Consider the following 22,199-nt stretch of genomic DNA (forward strand, 5'->3'; position numbering starts at 1 on the left):
AAATGTATATTTTTGTACAGTAGTACTCCACTATCGATGGATTGCGCCATGGAGCAAAATTTGAAATTTTAAAAAAAGGTGGTACATATAGAGAGCGCTCGTCGCCAAATTATGCATATAGTACTATTAAAAAAGCTAACACATGCTTAATTGGGGTGCTAAATTCTATTAAAGAAATACTAGTACTAGTATGTACATACTGAAGAGTTAAAGTAACGAGAAGAAACATAACATAGTTCTGTTGGGGGCTCAGCACAACACACCCCTCAAATCAAACTAAGCACACCTAAAATTAAAGTATGCAACTAATCCGGTAGACACTGCATTAGAAGTTTAGAACCACCATGAGCAATGACACTGCCACCTTACTCAGAGTCCTCATCCACGTCCTCGACTTTCTCCTTGTCCCTCTTCCTCTTGGCCGATACTTCTTTGCTTGAACCGCCAACTTGGCTGTTGCTCTTCATCCAACCCTTGTAGATATTGAAACAAAGTTAGCCATCCATTGCAGCGTACTAGATGTGTTCTATATCTAGTACATTCCGCTGCCATGCATGATGATGAAACGTGTATGGAGGTTTCTCCAGTTTACCGTACGAAGGATGAACCATGGCTCCTGCCAGGGTCAGCATTGAAGGCTGACGAGAGGGCACCAACCGATTCTTCTGGAGGTCAAAGGGGTTGCCTACAATGAGGCCTATCCGGCGCAGGACTTCTTTGTCGTTCTTAAAGTCTACAGTAACAAATTTGACTGTTTTGTTCTCGAGGAAGTTCTTAAAATCCTGGCACTCAACATCGGCATGGCATATGTGGTAGACCAAGCAAACCTTATGTATGCAAACCAGGATCACGACGGGCTTCTTCCTCTCTTCGTCCTTTAGATCCTTCTCTCGTCCCACGACTGTGGTGTACTCAACATCTAGCCCAGCGACCCACTCATCATGTGAGTTTTCGAACATGCGTCCGAAGTGAGAAAGGCATCCTTTCACCATCGCGGAAGTACGGGTGTAGATGACATCGAACTCATCACCGGTGATGGTTCTAACCTTGTACTCACCACCGATCCGGGAGATTTGGGACACCATGGATTTGGGAGGAGGGTTAGGATTAGTGGAACTAACGTAATGTGAATGGACGGGACGACTAGGAGTGAACCGCCGTAGTATTAAAGGACATGCGGGGACGAGTAGGAGCGAACTGCCAGCATGCGAACGACAGGGTAGTGGCTTTCAATTCTCCCATGATACGGGCTTCCAAGAGCCCTTGGATCTGAGATCGAACGGTTGCATGGCGTGATTCTAGACCTATGGGTGAATATCTTATCCTGGAGGGTTATTCTTAAAATTTTCAGCAACTTAGCATGCGACCGTTTGATCTCAGATCCAAGGGCTGCCAGCAACCCGTATCATGGTCGCACCTACCACGGCCGTCGTGTCGCTCGCACGGTCGCGCCCTTGGAGATTTAACAAGGTGTGTTAGGCTATCTGATGTTGGCATGTCATACATAGTCATTACTTAGTCACTCATACTACAACAAGGTTGGCTATAAGTGTATTTTTTTACTCCTCTCTATGTCTTTCTTCGTACTCCCTCCGTCCCATAATATAAGAACGTTTTTGACACGAGTGTAGTGTCAAAAACATTCTTATATAAAGGGACACAGGGAGTACTAGTATTTATTGCATTTGCCAAGGAGTGACCTCTTTCAATGAAAAGGTGTTGCTAAGTTTGCTTCATTTAATTACCTATAGACTCAAAATTGTCTTTTCACCTAGGTACACGCGCTTAGCACCATTTCTTCCTTCGGTCATCAAAGTAGACTCTCTCTTCTTGATTAACTTGCCACATAAGACTTTATGCCGATGTGGCAAGCTTAAGCACCTGTAGGAGCAAGTAAGTACAATAGTGCGCTTTACATGGCATTTTTGCATATGTGGAGGAAAGAGAGGCAAGGAAAAAGTGGAGAAGTGGGCTCTCATGCAAGAGCCAGCCTCTACTACTAAATGGTGGAGCATTGGGAGAGGCACCTTTATGGAGGTGGTCTGGAATCGGGAGACTCACGCCGGTCGTAGCGCCGCAGTTAAAATTATAATGGCGAGTCAAATCACGGGGCCCCACCTGTCCAGCAGTAACTCACTGTCAAATCACACAGCCCTACGTTTGCAGCAGCCTACTCCGTCGTCTTCTCGCGTCTCTGTCGAACCGACTAGGCGGAACTGCCCCGCCTACCGCGCAGGAAAAGCCCCACCCTCAACTTTTAAATACAACTACTCCCTCCGTCTAGGTGAGTAAGTCATCTTAGGAAAACGAAATAATCCCAAAATACTAAGGCGCGGTGCATTAACTTCTACCTTGTTTCTTGTTTCTTCACATATCAACCAATAAGAATCCAATGATATACTTTTTGTGACATAGTAACTCATATTTAGTTAGTAAAATGGATGATCTAGAACTACGTGCAGGCCCTATAAACTGAGACACCTACAAATAAAAAACCGAGACGGAGAGGGTAGTTCCGCACGTATCTTTTTAGATCAATATAGTCGGGATTCACCAAGGAGCAAAACTAAGTGGTAGGCTGCTCCTGTCGTGTTGGCGTAGCAACTCAAGCAGGGTCAGTCCACACACGAAATGGCGACACACTTAACAGGACCCCTTTGGTAGACATGTGGCTCATCCACCGTCTTGTTCCACGTGCGATGCACCAAATTAAAGTTCGGAGCAGCGGTTGGAATTGGAGGCACGCCGGTCGTAGCGACGCAGTAGTAGAAAATGAGAGATGAGGGGTCAAATCACAAAGCCCCACCTTTCCCGCATTAAGCTAGACGGACGAAGCAACCATCATTTCACTCTAGCACGCAAGAGAATAAGGAAAAGAGAAAACAATGATGCATGCGGCAGCTACCTAGGGCACCCTAGGGTAGGGGTCTCCACTACAGATCCTTTTTTTTAAAGCGCCTCCACTACAAATCGGCTTCTCCCTCGTCCTCTTGAAGAAAACCGATGATGAGTGCGGCGGTAGGGTTTGTAGGAGTACTACGGCGTGCGGGGCCACGTCGTAGTAAACGGGTTCGAGTCGGCGCCTTAAATATGTGTGGGCCGCTTGGTTTTACGAGAACGAGGCAGCATTTTGGGTTCGGGGACTAGTGGAGATATAGCACGAACAAAAAATTGTGGACGTAGGTTCGACCGAAAGGCAATGATGCATGGGCCCTGCATTTTGATATACCCGGGGCCGCGTGCAATTTGCTACTCTACTCAAAAGTAGTAAGGTACACATGTATTGAACGCATGAGATTTCGAAACCAAATTATGAATAAATACACACTATAGCATGTAAAGCTTTGAGTCATATATGCATGATGTAGATGTTCGTTTAGTTCTTAGTTCATCTCATTCAAAATCAATTAGTTTTATAAAAATGTTAAGATTCATGGGGTTGTGCATTGTAAATCATAAAGTAAAAAAACAAATAATGGCAATTCATTTAGAAAAAATAATCAATTATGATACAGAAGATTCTAGAACAAAGGAGAAGTGCTTGTGTTTTGAGGTTTGTGCATTATGCTTAAGTTCAACCATGGAGTCTTCTAAATTGTACATGTGGCAGATCTGGTGGAATGTTGATGATATCCAACGGCCAGCAGTGCTCGGATTTTCCCATCTCTGCACTGTCGGGTTAGCTTCATCCAGCGACCATCTTTCAAAGTTATTGGCACACTATATAGTTCTTGTGCCATAGTTGCATGTTTTGGAAAAAAGCTACTAGTGGGTTGTACTATCTATTTAGGAATTGAAGATGTATACATGGAAGTTGTAGGGAAAGAGATCACATGGAGGATCTCAATTCCTATGAGTAGGGATTGGAAAAGAGATGTCATTTGGTTCACATCATAGGAACTTTTCTATTGAATCTAGAGATGACATGTATCTCAAATCCTATGAGGAGGGATTAGTAAAGAGATGTAATTTGGTTCATATCATAGGAACTTTTCTATTGAATATACGCTAATGTTTATTTTCCTTTGAAATTAAGGGAGTATAGGAATCCATTCATATGAACCAAGTGGCTCTAAAGCTATAGAAATGATATCATGTTTATTTCCTTTGAAATGTAGAGTATATGAATCTATTCCTATGAACCAATTGGCTCTAAAGGAAAAAAATCCTATAAAAATCATATCATATAGAGTTCCTATGATATTCCTCGGCACTAAAGGATGGTTGAAATTACTGCGGGTGATACGATGGTCTTTCTTTGTAGACTCCTCACCCATCTTTATAGTTACCTCTCGAAGATGAATGAAATGATATATATACAGGGTATTCTACATGTGCAATTTGGTACACGAAAACTCGGTAAAAGTTTGTGAGGTTCTAATTTTCAATAAAGCTATATGCACTGCATTTCGGAATGGAGGGAGCATACGGTAGTTGCTAACACTCACATGGAAGATTTGTGTGTAGGAGGAGTGGCTGTTCTATTAAATGACATGGCAAAACTGACACTGTAGGATGCCGATCTAACGGTTCTTACGGCGTTCGTCAGGAAAAGGCTTGTGGCGAACGTTTGTCAGATAATGATTTACGGACACATGCATTGCATTGATACGTGCCCCCTCTCTCTCATGCACACGCACCCTCATGAGTCACAACTCTCCTGAGTCCGCTCGCAGACTCGCACGTGGCACCCATCGTCTATCTGCAGGTAGACGTCACGCACATATGTGCTCTTCACACCCTACCCTTAGAACTTATAAAAAACAAAAGACGGCGCGCACATTTTATTTTAGCTCACACGTCACACACTTATATTATTACTCTTGTGGCGAACGTTCTTTGGGCATAGTATATATTGTACTCTCACGAAGAGAAGTGGTGCACGCACGCACTAGTTCTCTCACACCCACTCGCGGGTACACGTAGGAGCGCATTTTTTGAAGCCGGTACAACAAAATCACTCCACTATATATAAAAGCAGGAGCCTTAGCGCTTGCTTTACTAGGGTTCCTCTCGTTCACTCTCTCATGCTCTCCAGATCTAAGCAAGACATAGGTGGCCACACTCTCTCTCTCAGCTCATGGCTGGTCACAAATCCGTCCGGACAACCTCGATCGAGGCAGGGGGTGTAGGTGCATCATTCACACTGTCGTCGGCGGCGAGGGAGGAGACCAACGGCTGCCTGCGCGTTCCGATCGGCGGTCGTGCCGTTCTCTCCGACAGAGCGCCGGCTCGGGAGGCCCTCTGACCCCTTCTTCCTCCCTGCGGTATTGTGGCCAAGATGCGGCCTCCCGACGCCGTCTTTGCCACATGCCGACGACCCTCAGGTATATATTCCTTATCCTGCCTTTCTCTACTGCCCCAGCTCTCCCCCCTTCGTGTGGATCCTTTTCTACTTCCGTCCGCTGTTCCAAAGCCACCTAGACTTCTACTATTATTAGAAGTAAAGCTAGTTCATACAGTCAACTCAAAGCGTTGGTTCAAACAGGGAAGAAAGTGGGAAAGCTGTAGCATGAATCTACGAATTGATTCTAAGAGGAAACGGGGGAAAGTAGTAATATCTGTCATTGTTTAAATAACCGTATTTCGTATTTGCGCAAACAGGGATGTATGTCTCCATATCATTTCGGGATGTCTGTCTCCGTATCGTTTCTATCCGCACAATCAAAAGCACACACCTTAGTTTTAGTACAACTGTGCAAAATGAGATGGCTATCCTTCATTGCCGTTGTCTAACCTCCAGTCTTCAAGGTATTCCTACATTGGTAGTAACTAAGGTAGAATGACCAACGCAATCTAAAAGAAGCTGATTTGTACGTTTTACTTCCTGATTGCAGTGCAGGGACGAGCAAAAACAACTGCATCCTAGTCCGGAATGCACTTTCTGCCAGTTCTTCCACGGACCGAGGACTAGCTGGGACGGCGGTTTTTTGGACAGGTGCGCGGACAAGAGGCAGTGTGGTCTGCTTATTTCTGCAAATAATGGTGCTTAAATTTAGTGGAATGCACAAGCATTTCAACTGGTCAGTACACTGCATGGTTCAGTTCAGCATTCCAGCTGAGACCACAATTATAATTGGTTATTCTGGAATGAGAGAACCTAACCCTAGATGGTGGCAACAAGAAAAAACCAGAGTGAACTCCAGGAAATTTAAGCCTGCTGGGAGGCCCTTTGCTCAGAGAAGCCTTGCTTGTTTTTTCCTGATTTGTAAACCTTCTCAGAACTTTGTCTTTTGCTGTGAACTAGTATATGTTTGTTATGTTCTATGAATCATTGAGATGTATAAAACTGCTTAACTTATGCTTTTCAAGATTTTTATGAAGACGAGTTTAATGTGAGTGTTCCACATGAGCGCTGGACTAGCATTGAACATTTGGAATTTATTACATTGTGGCCTCAATTAACTGCATGAACCATTGTAACAAGATACATAGTTGCTTATATGTCCTACAGTAGATTGTTGATTGTTAGCGTACCTCCCTTTTTTCATGATTTTGGGGTGTTCCGGAAGGTTTCCTTTATGTGTTCTTCCGGTGTCAAAGTTTGGATAATATTGCTTTCAACATTAATAGGCGTACCTGAGATATAGTGTTTTATTCGTTTCCCATTGACAAGCTTCGGGTTAGTGCCTTCGGCCTTATTTATTTTGATAGCTCCGTACCGATAGACATCCTCGATGACATAGGGGCCTTCCCATTTGGAGAGGAGTTTTCCTGCAAAGAATATCAAACGAGAGTTGTATGAAAGAACATATTCTCCAACTTTGAACTCACGCTTTTGGATTCTTTTTTCATGCCATCTTTTAACTTTTTCTTTGAATAACTTTGCATTTTCATAAGCATGGGTTCTCCATTCATCTAATGAGCTAATATCAAATAACCTCTTTTCACCAGAAAGTTTGAAATCATAATTGAGTTCTTTAATTACCCAATATGCTTTATGTTCTAACTCAAGAGGTAAATGACAAGCTCTTCCATAAACCATTTTATATGGAGACATACCCATAGGATTTTTATAAGCCGTTCTATAAGCCGAAAGTGCATGATCTAATTTCTTAGACCAATTCTTCCGGGACCTATTGGCAGTCTTTTGTAAGATTAGTTTTATTTCTCCATGGCTAAGTTCAACGTGACCACTAGACTGAGGATGATAAGGTGATGCAATTCTATGGTTAACATCATACTTAGCAAGCATTTTACATAAAGCACCATGAATAAAGTGTGAACCACCATCAGCCATTAAATATCTAGGGACTCCAAACCTTGGGAAAATAACTTCCTTAAGCATTTTAATACAGGTGTTGTGATCAGCACTACTGGTTGGAATAGCTTCTACCCACTTAGTAACATAATCAACAGCAACCAAAATATGTGTATACCCATTAGAGGAAGGAAAAGGTCCCATGAAATAAAATCCCCAAACATCAAATGGCTCAACAACAAGTGAACAATTCATCAGCATTTCTTGACGCCTACCGATATTACCTGTTCTTCCGCATTTATCACAAGACAAGACAAACTTACGGGCATCCTTGAAGAGAGTAGACCAATAATAACCTGATTGCAATACCTTATGAGCGGTTTTGTCTCCTGCATGATGTCCTCCATAAGCTTCAAAGTGACATTTCCGTCGGATTTGTTCCCGTTCATGCTCAGGTACAGAACATCTAATGATATCATCTACTCCTTCTTTATAAAGATGTGGGTCATCCCAAAAGTAATGTCTTAAATCATAGAAGAATTTTTTCTTTTGTTGGTAAGTGAAACTAGGTGGTATGTATTTAGCAACAATATAATTAGCACAGTCAGCATACCAAGGTGTACTATGATTTATTGCAGCTAGTTGTTCATCAGGAAAGCTATCATTAATAGGTTGTGGGTCATCAAGAATATTTTCAAGCCTAGACAAGTTATCAGCTACGGGGTTCTTTGCTCCTTTCCTACCAGTGATATGCAAATCAAATTCTTGTAGCAGAAGAACCCACCTAATGAGTCTAGGTTTAGCATCTTTATTCTCCATAAGATATTTTATAGCAGCATGATCGGCGTGAACAATTACCTTAGAATCACCAATGTAAGATCTGAATTTATCACAAGAAAACACCACTCCTAAGAATTCTTTTTCATTAGTAGCATAGTTTCGTTGATCACTGTCTAGAGTTTTACTAGCATAATGAATAACATTCAGTTTCTTATCAACTCTTTGTCCTAGAACAGTACCAACAACATAATCACTATGTCAGGACCCCGACTCAATGCCACATCGATCTAGCATGTAACGCCTCATATCACTTTGCGGCCTCACGCACGGTATCCCCACGGGGGTCGCCTTACCTTTGCCCGGGACCGTTTGCGCATTTTGGCACACGTATATGATGGTGTCGCTAGCATCCATATGATAAAGAGCCCGGGCTGACATGGCTAGTCGTAAACCCAAAGTGGCACTAACTTACAGGGACAGGCATCCATGACCCAGCATCGAATGTGTCGGTCATCAACGAGTGAATCCAGGCTGTAGCACTGGGCTAACAGGACTCCGGTGAACCGGGCTGTAGCGGGCTAGCAGGACTCCGGTATTCATCGCGTGACATTTCCCCGAAGGGACAGACACAGGATCGAAGAAGGACACATGCCGGCCTGCCTAAGTGTTCCGGAGCAGTAGCAAGCTACCAGGGCTCAGTGGAAGCACTAGGAGACATTTCCCGGTAAGAGAGGCTACTAAGAATAAACAACTAGATAGTCAGATCCCACACATAGCAATACACGTTACACGTATGCATAACATGCAAGTATGTGCTGTACAACATGGCATCATAACATAACTCAACAATCATATAGTTAAAGGCTCAGAAGAGCCATCATAGCATTTATTGCAAACAGGGGTCACAAAACCCATCATACAGAGCATACAAGCAACAAGCGGAAGCATTACATGTCTGGGTACAGACATCTACAAATGAAAAAGGCTGAAGAGCCTGACTATCTACAACATCCGATCAAGATCATAGCTGAGGTACTAGCTACTAGTCGAAGTCCACGAGAACACTAGTAAGACCGAAGTCTCTGCTGCAAAAACATAAATGAAGCAACATGAGTACAAAGGTACTCAGCAAGACTTACATCAGATCCTAGCATACATGCATTTGTGTCAAGGGGGTAATGTGGAGTTTAGTTGCAGCAAGCCAGCTTTGACTCTGTGGCTATCCTGTTCTACGACTACCTGAAACTCTGGAGGTGAGACAACGTACACGAGTCCACTAATCACCATTCAATACACTACTATGGATTCATCCCCGTCTCCCTACGAGAAGGCCATCCATAGCACTCACACTTGTCTTGAGCTTTTTAGGGTAACCACTTCAAGTTGTCTATGTACCATGTAAGCATCCAAGAAGTCCATAACCGCGGACCCGGCTATTCGAATAGATCATGTTAACCCTGCAGGGGTGTACTTCTTTACACACGCTCTCGCCACTTACCGCCATGTACACGTCATGTATCTCGGCAACCTTCAAGAGGAAGCCTGGCGAGGGTGTCGGCCACGACCTGACTAACCACACAAGACTCTAATCCAGGTTTATCGCCTATTCGGGTTCCATCCGCAAGGAGATCCGGCCAGGGTGTCGCTCACTGCCCCAAACGATGTGTACAGGGTTCCCGAGCCCACCATCCGGGTGCCACTCGGTACACCAGGCCACGTGTGCCTAGTCTGTCCCAAGCCCACCCTGCCGGGTGCCACTTGGTAGAAAAATAGCACTACCTACAAACACCAGAAACTAGTTGCGACTCCTGGACAGAGATCAAGTTGGCTAATAAGTCGAGAGGGGCACTTAAGCATTCCAATGTGTGGTAGTATCGAGTCATTGGACAACATACATAGAACTCAGTGCTTAAGGACGGTTCCAGTGAGACAACCCACCATGTACTCCTACATGGCCTCCCACCGCTACCTTTACCAAATCGTGTTCACACACTTCACTCTCAGCATCAGAACATATCGTAACACTCCAATTCATTCCCAATGAACCAGACCTGACACAACTCTAAGCAATAGCAGGCATAGCATGGTAGAAACACATCAGTGGCTTCAATCAACTCCTACACATGCTAGTGGGTTTCAACTATTTACTGTGGCAATGACAGGTCATGCAGAGGAATGGGTTCAACTACCGCAGCACAAAGTAGCAGATGAATCGCTGTTGTCTAATGCAATAACTGAGAGCAAGAGTGAGAGAGTAGGGTTTTATCGAAATGAACAAGGGGGTTTGCTTGCCTGGTAAATCAACAGAGGAGGCACTGCTTCACAGACAGGTACTCTGGAATAGCTCCGGAGCAGGACCTATCGAGAAGGAACGGTGCCGGCAATCAATATACAAACATATGCAACAATATGATGCATGAACATGGCATGAAGATGTGATGTTGTTTGAGCTAATGCAACTAGTAATCATTTGGTTTGAAGTCCATTTGAACCATAAGCTCAAATGCATCTCCAAAGTAGGCTCTTATATATGCCATAATGTGTTTTCTCATATACAGCATGTATAAGTTGGTTTTTCATGCATGAAACTAGTACGGATGGAAAGATTGCATTTTTCTGATAATTTTTCATATATAAATTATTTTAATCTGAGCTACGGTTGAATTGATATGAATTTTTGAAGTTTAAATCAATTTCTGGAATTTCCTGATTTAATATAAATCCAGAAATCATATACTGCGTCAGCATTGAGTAAGCATGACGTCAGCAGTCAACTGCAGCTGCTGGGGTCAAACCTGACGTGTGGGGCCCACACGTCAGTGTCAGGGGGTTAAACAGGGTTAGTTTAATCCTAATTAAAAGGTTAGTGGCGCTGGGGCCCACTGTCAGTGTCAGGGGGGTTGGTTAACGGTGATTAGCACTAAGCTAATCACCTGCCGACGGGGCCCACTCGTCAGACCGGCGAGGTCGTCGGCGGCGACCTTTGGACGCGGCGGCGTCCGCGAAACAGGCCACGGGGGCGGCGTCGGAGAGCACCGGGGCGTAGCCCGGGCTCTCGCGCATCTGGTGGGGCAGGTGGAAGGAGCGGGGGAGGCCGGAGCTCGCCGGAGCAAAGCTCGTGGCGGCGGCCGGAGCTCGGCTTCAAGCGGGAACGGCTGCGGGGCACGGGGAGGCCACCTGAGGGGCTCGGCGGCACCCTCGTGGCACCGGGAGCGCGAAGGGATGCTCGGTTTGGGCGGAGGCGGGCCGAGACGGCGACGGCGACATGGACGGCGGCGAGAGGCTTCGGCCGTGGTGGGGAACGGAGCTACGGCGCCGGAACGAGGGGGAGAAGAGAGGGGAACGGTGGCGGAGCTCACCGCGGTTGCAGCGGCAGTCGAAGTGGGCTCGGGGACGCACTGGTGCGGCCGGAGCGTCGATGGGGATCCACGGCGGCCGGCGATGAAAAAGAAGAGGTGGTGGACGACGTGGCGGGGCTACCGGACTCGAAGCGAGGGAGAGGGGGAGGTGGTGGCCGCGGCAACGGCGAGCGGTGGCGTCGGTGGCGTTCGGCCGTGAGAGAGAGAAGGGGAAAAGCACGGATGAGAGGGGGGTGAGGCCAGGGGATCGGGGCGGCACCGAGAAGAAACGTCGCGGCGTCGTGCTGGCGGGGTAGGCAGGCAGGCGAGCTGGTGGCGTGGCGCTCCGCCCGTGCGCGCGCGTCCGCCACACGCCTGGCCGACTGGCGCCAGGAGGACGACGGCGGTGGTGGGCTGGGCTGGCTTCCTGGGCCAGAGGCGCCAGGTAAGAAGCCCAGGTAAGGTTTCCCTCTTTTATTTCTGTTTTCTAATTTTTTCTGACATATGTTTTGATTTAATTAAAATATTAAATCATTTAATTACCTTATGCCAATTTTTGCAGGAGCTAACTATATTATTCCAGAGCTCCTTTATAAATGGCATAATTTTTGGACATATATTAATATATATGACTAATATATTTCCAATGCAAATATTTATGCATTAATTCCAAATGCCCAAAATAAATACCTATGAGCTCTTAAAAATATTGGTTTGATTTTTATCTCTGTCCAATATTTTCAGAGAGCAACATGAGCATTTTCTTGGACCCTTTTGGAGAAATTTTTATTTGGGTCATTTTCAAAAATGATTCTGAGGGTTCCACCAATCCTCATTTCAAATTTAAATGAGATTTAAACATGATGCACAAATGACTAGCTAGTCTAGGTCATACCAGACTAGGGATGTGACAACTCGCCCCCACTTGAAAAAATCTCGTCCCGAGATTCAGGGGTCGACGGAAAGAAAGCGGGGTACTCCAGTCGAAGACGATCTTCTCGCTCCCAAGTAGCTTCTCTCTCGGAATGATGAGACCACTGAACTTTGAGAAACTTGATGTTCTGACGTCGAGTGACACGCTCTGCTTGATCAAGAATGCGAACCGGGTACTCTCGGTATGTGAGGTTATCTTGGAGATCAAGCGTTTCGTGGTCCACTCCGCGGATGGGATCCGAGAAGCAACGCCTGAGTTGAGAGACGTGGAAGACATCATGAACTCGAGAAAGATGTGGGGGTAGTTCCAACTGGTAGGCAACCTCTCCTCGTTTAGCGAGAATGCGAAAAGGACCAATGTAACGAGGAGCCAACTTGCCCTTGATACCGAAACGATGGGTACCCTTCAAAGGAGTAACCCGAAGGTAAGCTTGGTCGCCAACTTCATAAGTCATATCCTTATGATGACGATCATACTGCTCTTTTGACGAGACTGGGCTGTTTTCAAATTCTCACGAATGATGCGAACTTGCTCTTCTGCCTCCTGGATCATGTCCGGTCCAAAGAATTGTCTTTCACCGGTTTCTGACCAGTTCAAAGGTGTTCGACATCTTCGTCCATAGAGAACCTCAAAAGGAGCTTTCTTGAGGCTGGATTGGTAGCTATTGTTATAAGCAAACTCGGCGAAAGGAAGACATTTCTCCCAATCCATACCGAATGAGATAACGCAAGCTCTGAGCATGTCTTCGAGAATTTGATTGACCCGTTCCACCTGACCACTCGACTGAGGGTGGAAAGCGGTACTGAAGGAAAGATGGGTTCCCATGGCAGTTTGGAAACTCTCCCAGAAATGAGAAGTGAAAAGACTGCCACGGTCTGAATTGATCTCTAGTGGAACACCATGAAGTGACACTATTCGAGAAATGTATAAGTCAGCAAGCTGACTAGCAGTGATACTCTCTCGAACAGGAAGGAAGTGAGCCACTTTGGAAAGACGATCAACGACTACGAAGATAGCGTTATTCCCTCTCTTGGTCCTGGGAAAGCCGGTGATGAAGTCCATACCAACTTTATCCCATTTCCATTCAGGAATAGCTAAAGGCTGAAGGGTGCCAGCAGGTCTTTGATGCTCTGCCTTAACGCGACGACATATGTCACATTTAGCAATGAACTCAGCGATTTCTCTCTTCATCCTAGTCCACCAGAACCTCTGGCGTAGGTCCTGATACATCTTAGTACTACCGGGATCAATCGTGAGAGGAGATTCATGCACCTCCTTAAGAATCAATTGTCGAAGATGTTGATTCTTGGGAACCACCAAGCGATTCTCAAAGAAAACAACACCTCGATCATCCATAGAGAAACATCCACCAACTCCCTTCTTAATGTTTCTCTTAATGCGGATAACACTCCTATCAAACTTCTGGTCAGAGATGATCTGATCCTCAAGGGTAGGTTTCGCCACTAAGGTAGAGAGGAATCCATGAGGAGCAATGTGAAGGTTAAGCTTACAGAATTCCTCATGGAGAAGTGGTTGGCCTTGCTGCAACATGAGATTGTTGCAATAGGATTTACGGCTTAGCGCATCAGCCATGACATTGGCTTTGCCTGGGGTGTAGGTAATCCCTAGATCATAATCCATGATTAACTCCAACCAACGTCTTTGCCTAAGGTTCAGATCCGGTTGGGTGAAGATATACTTGAGACTCTGGTGATCGGTGTAGATCTCGCAACGTTTACCAAGGAGGTAATGTCGCCAGGTCTTAAGTGCATAGACTACGGCTGCAAGCTCTAGATCATGTGTAGGATAATTCTCCTCATGTGGATGCAACTGTCGAGATGCATAGGCAATCACATGACGATCCTGCATAAGAATGCAACCTAGTCCCTGTCGTGAGGCGTCGCAGTAGATAATAAAGTCTTTAGTGAAATCCGGTGGCACAAGTATGGGAGCAGAAGTCAGGCGTCTTTTCAGTTCCTGAAAACTGTGTTCACACTATGGGGACCACTCAAACTTTTTATCTTTCTTGAGAAGTTCTGTGAGGGGTTTGGCTACTTTGGAGAAGTTTTCAACAAAGCGGCGACAATAGCTGGCTAGACCAAGGAAACTCCTAACTTGTTTAACGGTCTCAGGTGGAGTCCAATCGAGAACAGCCTGAACTCTCTCGGGATTGACAGCAATGCCCTTACCAGAGATTACGTGGCCTAGGTAGGTCACTTCTGGTAACCAAAATTCACACTTGGAGAACTTGGCATAAAGGCGGTGCTCTCTGAGTTTTTCTAACACAAGTCTAAGATGTTCAGCATTCTCTTCCTCGTTCTTTGAGTAGATAAGAATATCATCGAGGTAAACCACGACGAACTTATCTAAGTACTCCATGAAGATCGAGTTCATCAAGCGGGAGAATGTGGCTGGGGCGTTGGTTAGACCAAAGGACATGACGGTGTACTCGTACTGACCATAACGAGTAACAAAGGCTGTCTTGGGAATGTCCCCGTTTCTGATCTTAATTTGGTGGTATCCTAACCTTAAATCCATCTTGGAGAAGACTGAGGATCCAGCGAGCTGATCATACAGGTCGTTGATCCTGGGGAGCGGATATTTGTTCTTTATCGTGACCAAATTAACGGGACGATAATCTACAACCATCCGGTCCGTACCATCCTTCTTCTTGACGAAGAGGACGGGGCAAGCCCAAGGTGAAGAACTAGGACGGATGAAACCCTTTTGCAAGGACTCATCGAGTTGTTTCTTAAGCTCGGCTAGTTCTAGGGGTGCCATTTTGTAAGGTCTCCTAGAGATTGGAGCTGTTCCTGGGATAAGATCTATGACGAACTCTACATCTCTGTCAGGTGGAACACCTGGCAGTTCCTCTGGAAAGACATCCGGGAAGTCACGGACTACTGGGATATCTTCAAGGTCTGGAAGAGGGCTGGCATTAAGAGAATAGAGCTGACGCTTTGCAACTCTAGTGGAGACAGTGACTATCTTGCCAGATGGGTGTCTAAGCTGAACAGATCTTGTGTAACAATCAATTTTGGCATGATGAGCTGTCATCCAGTCCATACCCAAGATGATGTTAATATCTGAGGACTTGAGGGCTACAAGTGATGCAAGGAATACAAGTCTATCAACAAGGATTTCGTTACCATGGCTGATTCTGGTGGTCTGCCATCTAGACCTTGGGGTTTGGATTTCAAGCAGAGTTGGCATATCAAAAAATGACATGTCGTGCAAACGAGCATAGCCTTCAGAAATGAAGGAGTGAGATGCCCCAGTATCGAATAGAACTATTGCTGGGTGACAATTGACAAGGAGTGTATCAAGAACGACATCCGGATCATCATGAGCGTCTTTGGCTGAGACGTGATGCACACGTCCACGTTCAGTGGGGGCTGACTTAACACTGATCATCTTGCGTGATGGCTTAACACAGCCAACAGTCTTCTCGGCCTTGGGTGGAGCATAACTAGTTTGAGAACAGTCACGTGCATAGTGTCCTGGCTTCCCGCATGTGAAGCAAGTCCCTGAGGTTGGACGGGGACCCGCACTGACAAACGGTCTACCAGTAGGCCTGGGTGAAACATACGACTGAGCTGGGGAAGGCACCACATAGGATGGCCTCGGTGTATATCCGGAAGGAAGAGCGGAGTTTGGAACCCAAATCCGGCGCCTCTGAGAACTAGAACCGGAGGAGGATCCTAAATCACGGGTGTGCTTACGGGACTCCTCGTAAGTGAGCTGAGCTGTCTCTGCATTAATGGCCTTGTTCACAAGGGCTTGGAATATATCGCAATGATGCAGGTGGAGATCACGACGCAACTTGGGGTTGAGACCCTTCCGGAACCTAGCCTGCTTCTTGGCGTCCGTGGACACTTCTTCTGTGGCATAACGGGCGAGGTTCTCGAACTCTCTGCTGTAAGCATCAACAGCCATCTTATTCTGGGTGAGACTACAGAACTCTTCTCTCTTGCGATCAATGAGGGCTTCAGGAATGAGATGCTCGCGAAAAGCCTCAGTGAAATCTCTCTAGGTAGGAATCTGGCCAGCTGGAAAACATAGCCTCATAGTTCTGCCACCAAAGACTAGCAGGACCTTCCAGGTGGTATGTGGCATAAGTGACCTTGTCATCTTCAGCTACGCTCGCGGAATGCAGCTTATGAGTGATGCTACGAAGCCAGTCATCTGCATCGAGTGGCTCGACAGAATGATGAAAGGTAGGTGGGTGCAAGCGAATGAAATCATGAATGGTAGCAGACCCTTTGAACTGATGTGCGGTGTTCTCCTCGATACGTGCCAAAAAACGGTTAGACTCACGCTTGTTCCTCTCCATTTCTAACATGAACTCTGCCAACGAAGGCTGGTCGGGAGGATCCTCATCCCTAGCACCTCCATGGTTCTGGCCACGAACAATAGAACTTGATGACATCCTGAGAAACGAAACCCAGGGACGAAATCAACATTAACTATAGACTGTAGAATGTAGGACAAGGAATTAGTATCTCTCGAACTCCTAGGAAAATTCCGGCAGCATAACGGCAGTAAAATGCTCAGAATGAGACATCCTACTAAAAATGGGGTGGTAACATACTCATCATCATCACTCAAAGTTCTGAGATAGTACTAAACAGACTACACCGGAAGTACTCGAAAACTGGGGTATGACTCTGGTCAACCGATCCTAAGGGACTACGGAGTAGTAACACGTGATCCTGATAGACGGAAGAGAAAGCCTAGTTCCTTAACCCCGTAGGAAAGATAGGATGACTCAGATCAGAAGGCCATGAGGTAAAGGAGTAAAAAGAGCCTTACGTTCCAACCCACAATCAATTCCCTTACATAACTAAAGATTTTCTATACTCAACTTCGACCGGTTTGGCTTGGTAATCCTACAGGCAGTCAGGCTCTGATACCAGCGCTGTCAGGACCCCAACTCAATGCCACATCGATCTAGCATGTAACGCCTCATATCACTTTGCGGCCTCACGCACGGTATCCCCACGGGGGTCGCCTTACCTTTGCCCGAGACCGTTTGCGCATTTTGGCACACGTATATGATGGTGTCGCTAGCATCCATATGATAAAGAGCCCGGGCTGACATGGCTAGTCGTAAACCCAAAGTGGCACTAACTTACAGGGACAGGCATCCATGACCCAGCATCGAACGTGTCGGTCATCAACGAGTGAATCCAGGCTGTAGCACTGGGCTAACAGGACTCCGGTGAACCGGGCTGTAGCGGGCTAGCAGGACTCCGGTATTCATCGCGTGACATTTCCCCGAAGGGACAGACACAGGATCGAAGAAGGACACATGCCGGCCTGCCTAAGTGTTCCGGAGCAGTAGCAAGCTACCAGGGCTCAGTGGAAGCACTAGGAGACATTTCCCGGTAAGAGAGGCTACTAAGAATAAACAACTAGATAGTCAGATCCCACACATAGCAATACACATTACACGTACGCATAACATGCAAGTATGTGCTGTACAACATGGCATCACAGCATAACTCAACAATCATATAGATAAAGGCTCAGAAGAGCCATCATAGCATTTATTGCAAACAGGGGTCACAAAACCCATCATACAGAGCATACAAGCAACAAGCGGAAGCATTACATGTCTGGGTACAGACATTTACAAATGAAAAAGGCTGAAGAGCCTGACTATCTACAACATCCGATCAAGATCGTAGCTGAGGTACTAGCTACTAGTCGAAGTCCACGAGAACACTAGTAAGACCGAAGTCTCTGCTGCAAAAACATAAATGAAGCAACATGAGTACAAAGGTACTCAGCAAGACTTACATCAGATCCTAGCATACATGCATTTGTATCAAGAGGGTAATGTGGGGTTTAGTTGCAGCAAGCCAGCTTTGACTCTGTGGCTATCCTGTTCTACGACTACCAGAAACTCTGGAGGTGAGACAACGTACACGAGTCCACTAATCACCATACAATACACTACTATGGATTCATCCCCGTCTCCCTACGAGAAGGCCATCCATAGCACTCACACTTGTCTTGAGCATTTTAGAGTATCCACTTCAAGTTGTCTATGTACCATGTAAGCATCCAAGAAGTCCATAACCGCGGACCCGGCTATTCGAATAGATCATGTTAACCCTGCAGGGGTGTACTTCTTCACACACGCTCTCGCCACTTACCGCCATGTACACGTCATGTATCTCGGCAACCTTCAAGCGGAAGCCTGGCGAGGGTGTCGGCCACGACCTGACTAACCACACAAGACTCTAGTCCAGGTTTATCGCCTATTCGGGTTCCATCCGCAAGGAGATCCGGCCGGGGTGTCGCTCACGGCCCCAAACGATGTGTACAGGGTTCCCGAGCCCACCATCCAGGTGCCACTCGGTACACCAGGCCACGTGTGCCTAGTCTGTCCCAAGCCCACCCTGCCGGGTGCCACTTGGTAGAAAAATAGCACTACCTACAAACACCAGAAACTAGTTGCGACTCCTGGACAGAGATCAAGTTGGCTAATAAGTCGAGAGGGGCACTTAAGCATTCCAATGTGTGGTAGTATCGAGTCATTGGACAACATACATAGAACTCAGTGCTTAAGGACGGTTCCAGTGAGACAACCCACCATGTACTCCTACATGGCCTCCCACCGCTACCTTTACCAAATCGTGTTCACACACTTCACTCTCAGCATCAGAACATATCGTAACACTCCAATTCATTCCCAATGAACCAGACCTGACACAACTCTAAGCAATAGCAGGCATAGCATGGTAGAAACACATCAGTGGCTTCAATCAACTCCTACACATGCTAGTGGGTTTCAACTATTTACTGTGGCAATGACAGGTCATGCAGAGGAATGGGTTCAACTACCGCAGCACAAAGTAGCAGATGAATCGCTGTTGTCCTAATGCAATAACTGAGAGCAGGAGCGAGAGAGTAGGGTTTTATCGAAATGAACAAGGGGGTTTGCTTGCCTGGTAAATCAACAGAGGAGGCACTGCTTCATAGACAGGTACTCTGGAACAGCTCCGGAGCAGGACCTATCGAGAAGGAACGGTGCCGGCAATCAATATACAAACATATGCAACAATATGATGCATGAACATGGCATGAAGATGTGATGTTGTTTGAGCTAATGCAACTAGTAATCATTTGGTTTGAAGTCCATTTGAACCATAAGCTCAAATGCATCTCCAAAGTAGGCTCTTATATATGCCATAATGTGTTTTCTCATATACAGCATGTATAAGTTGGTTTGTCATGCATGAAACTAGTACAGATGGAAAGATTGCATTTTTCTGATAATTTTTCATATATAAATTATTTTAATCTGAGCTACGGTTGAATTGATATGAATTTTTGAAGTTTAAATCAATTTCTGGAATTTCCTGATTTAATATAAATCCAGAAATCATATACTGCGTCAGCATTGAGTAAGCATGACGTCAGCAGTCAACTGCGGCTGATGGGGTCAAACCTGACGTGTGGGGCCCACACGTCAGTGTCAGGGGGTTAAATAGGGTTAGTTTAATCCTAATTAAAAGGTTAGTGGTGCTGGGGCCCACTGTCAGTGTCAGGGGGGTTGGTTAACGGTGATTAGCACTAAGCTAATCACCTGCCGACGGGGCCCACTCGTCAGACCGGCGAGGTCGTCGGCGGCGACCTCTGGACGCGGCGGCGTCCGCGAAACAGGCCACGGGGGCGGCGTCGGAGAGCACCGGGGCGTAGCCCGGGCTCTCGCGCATCTGGTGGGGCAGGTGGAAGGAGCGGGGGAGGCCGGAGCTCGCCGGAGCAAAGCTCGCGGCGGCGGCCGGAGCTCGGCTTCGAGCGGGAACGGCTGCGGGGCACGGGGAGGCCACCTGAGGGGCTCGGCGGCACCCTCGTGGCACGGGAGCGCGAAGGGATGCTCGGTTTGGGCGGAGGCGGGCCGAGACGGCGAGGGCGACATGGACGGCGGCGAGAGGCTTCGGCCGTGGTGGGGAATGGAGCTACGGCGCGGGAACGAGGGGGAGAAGAGAGGGGAACGGTGGCGGAGCTCACCGCGGTTGCAGCGGCAGTCGAAGTGGGCTCGGGGACGCATTGGTGCGGCCGGAGCGTCGATGGGGATCCACGGCGGCCGGCGATGAAAAAGACGACGGCGACAGCTCCACGGGGTGTCCGGAGGGGCACGGCTTGACGGAGAGGTGCTGGACGACGTGGCGGGGCTACCGGACTCGAAGCGAGGGAGAGGGGGAGGTGGTGGCCGCGGCAACGGCGAGCGGTGGCGTCGGTGGCGTTCGGCCATGAGAGAGAGAGAAGGGGAAAAGCACGGAAGAGAGGGGGGTGAGGCCAGGGGATCAGGGCGGCACCGAGAAGAAACGTCGCGGCATCGCGCTGGCGGGGTAGGCAGGGAGGCGAGCTGGTGGCGTGGCGCTCCGCCCGTGCGCGCGCGTCGGCCACACGCCTGGCCGACTGGCGCCAGGAGGACGACGGCGGTGGTGGGCTGGGCTGGCTTGCTGGGCCAGAGGCGCCAGGTAAGAAGCCCAGGTAAGGTTTCCCTCTTTTATTTCTGTTTTCTAATTTTTTCTGACATATGTTTTGATTTAATTAAAATATTAAATCATTTAATTACCTTATGCCAATTTTTGCAGGAGCTAACTATATTATTCCAGAGCTCCTTTATAAATGGCATAATTTTTGGACATATATTAATATATATGACTAATATATTTCCAATGCAAATATTTATGCATTAATTCCAAATGCCCAAAATAAATACCTATGAGCTCTTAAAAATATTGGTTTGATTTTTATCTCTGTCCAATATTTTCAGAGAGCAACATGAGCATTTTCTTGGACCCTTTTGGAGAAACTTTTATTTGGGTCATTTTCAAAAATGATTCTGAGGGTTCCACCAATCCTCATTTCAAATTTAAATGAGATTTAAACATGATGCACAAATGACTAGCTAGTCTAGGTCATACCAGACTAGGGATGTGACACACTAGCATCACACATAATCTCAAAAGGCAAGTTCCAATTAGGTGGTTGAACAACAGGTGCAGTAATTAAGGCTTTCTTTAGTGTTTCAAAGGCTTCTAAACAATCATCATCAAACACAAAGGGAAATATCCTTTTTCAAAAGATTCGTAAGCGGCCTAGAAATTTTAGAAAAGTCTTTGATAAACCAGCATGACCAAGGAAACTACAAATACCTTTGATATCTTTAGGACATGGCATTTTCTCAATTGCATCAACCTTGGCTTTGTCCACCTCAATGCCTCTTTCAAAAATTTTATGGCCCAAAACAATACCTTTGTTAACCATAAAGTGGCACTTCTCCCAATCCAAGACGAGATTTGTTTGTTCACATCTCTGCAAAACTTGATCAAGATTGCTTAAACAATCATCAAAAGATTCCCATAAACAGAAAAGTCATCCATGAAAACCTCAACAATCTTTTCACAAAAATCAGAGAATATAACAGTCATACATCTTTCAAAAGGTAGCAGGTGCATTACATAAACCAAAAGGCATACGTCTATAAGCAAAGGTTCCAAAGGGACAAGTAAAAGTGGTCTTTTCTTGATCAGGTTGTAAAACAGGTATTTGTGAAAAACTAGAATATCCATCAAGGAAGCAAAAATGTGTCTGCTTAGATAATCTTTCTAACATTTGATCGATAAAAGGAAGAGGGTAATGATCTTTTATAGTTGCTTTGTTTAATTTTCCATAATCAATTACCATCCTATAGCCTGTGATAAATCTTTGTGGAATGAGCTCATTCTTATCATTAAGAATAAGAGTAATACCTCCCTTCTTAGGGTAAAAACGAACATGACTTACCCATCTACTATCAGTTATAGGATAGATTATACCTACTTCCAGAAGTTTCAATATTTCCTTTCATACCACTTCTTTCATCTTCTGATTTAACATAGTTGACAATGTTTTATTTTATAGTCTTCTCGTGCATGTAGTGTGT

The sequence above is a fragment of the Triticum aestivum genome, chromosome 6B (assembly GCF_018294505.1).
Source record: "Triticum aestivum cultivar Chinese Spring chromosome 6B, IWGSC CS RefSeq v2.1, whole genome shotgun sequence".
Lineage (NCBI taxonomy): Eukaryota > Viridiplantae > Streptophyta > Magnoliopsida > Poales > Poaceae > Triticum > Triticum aestivum.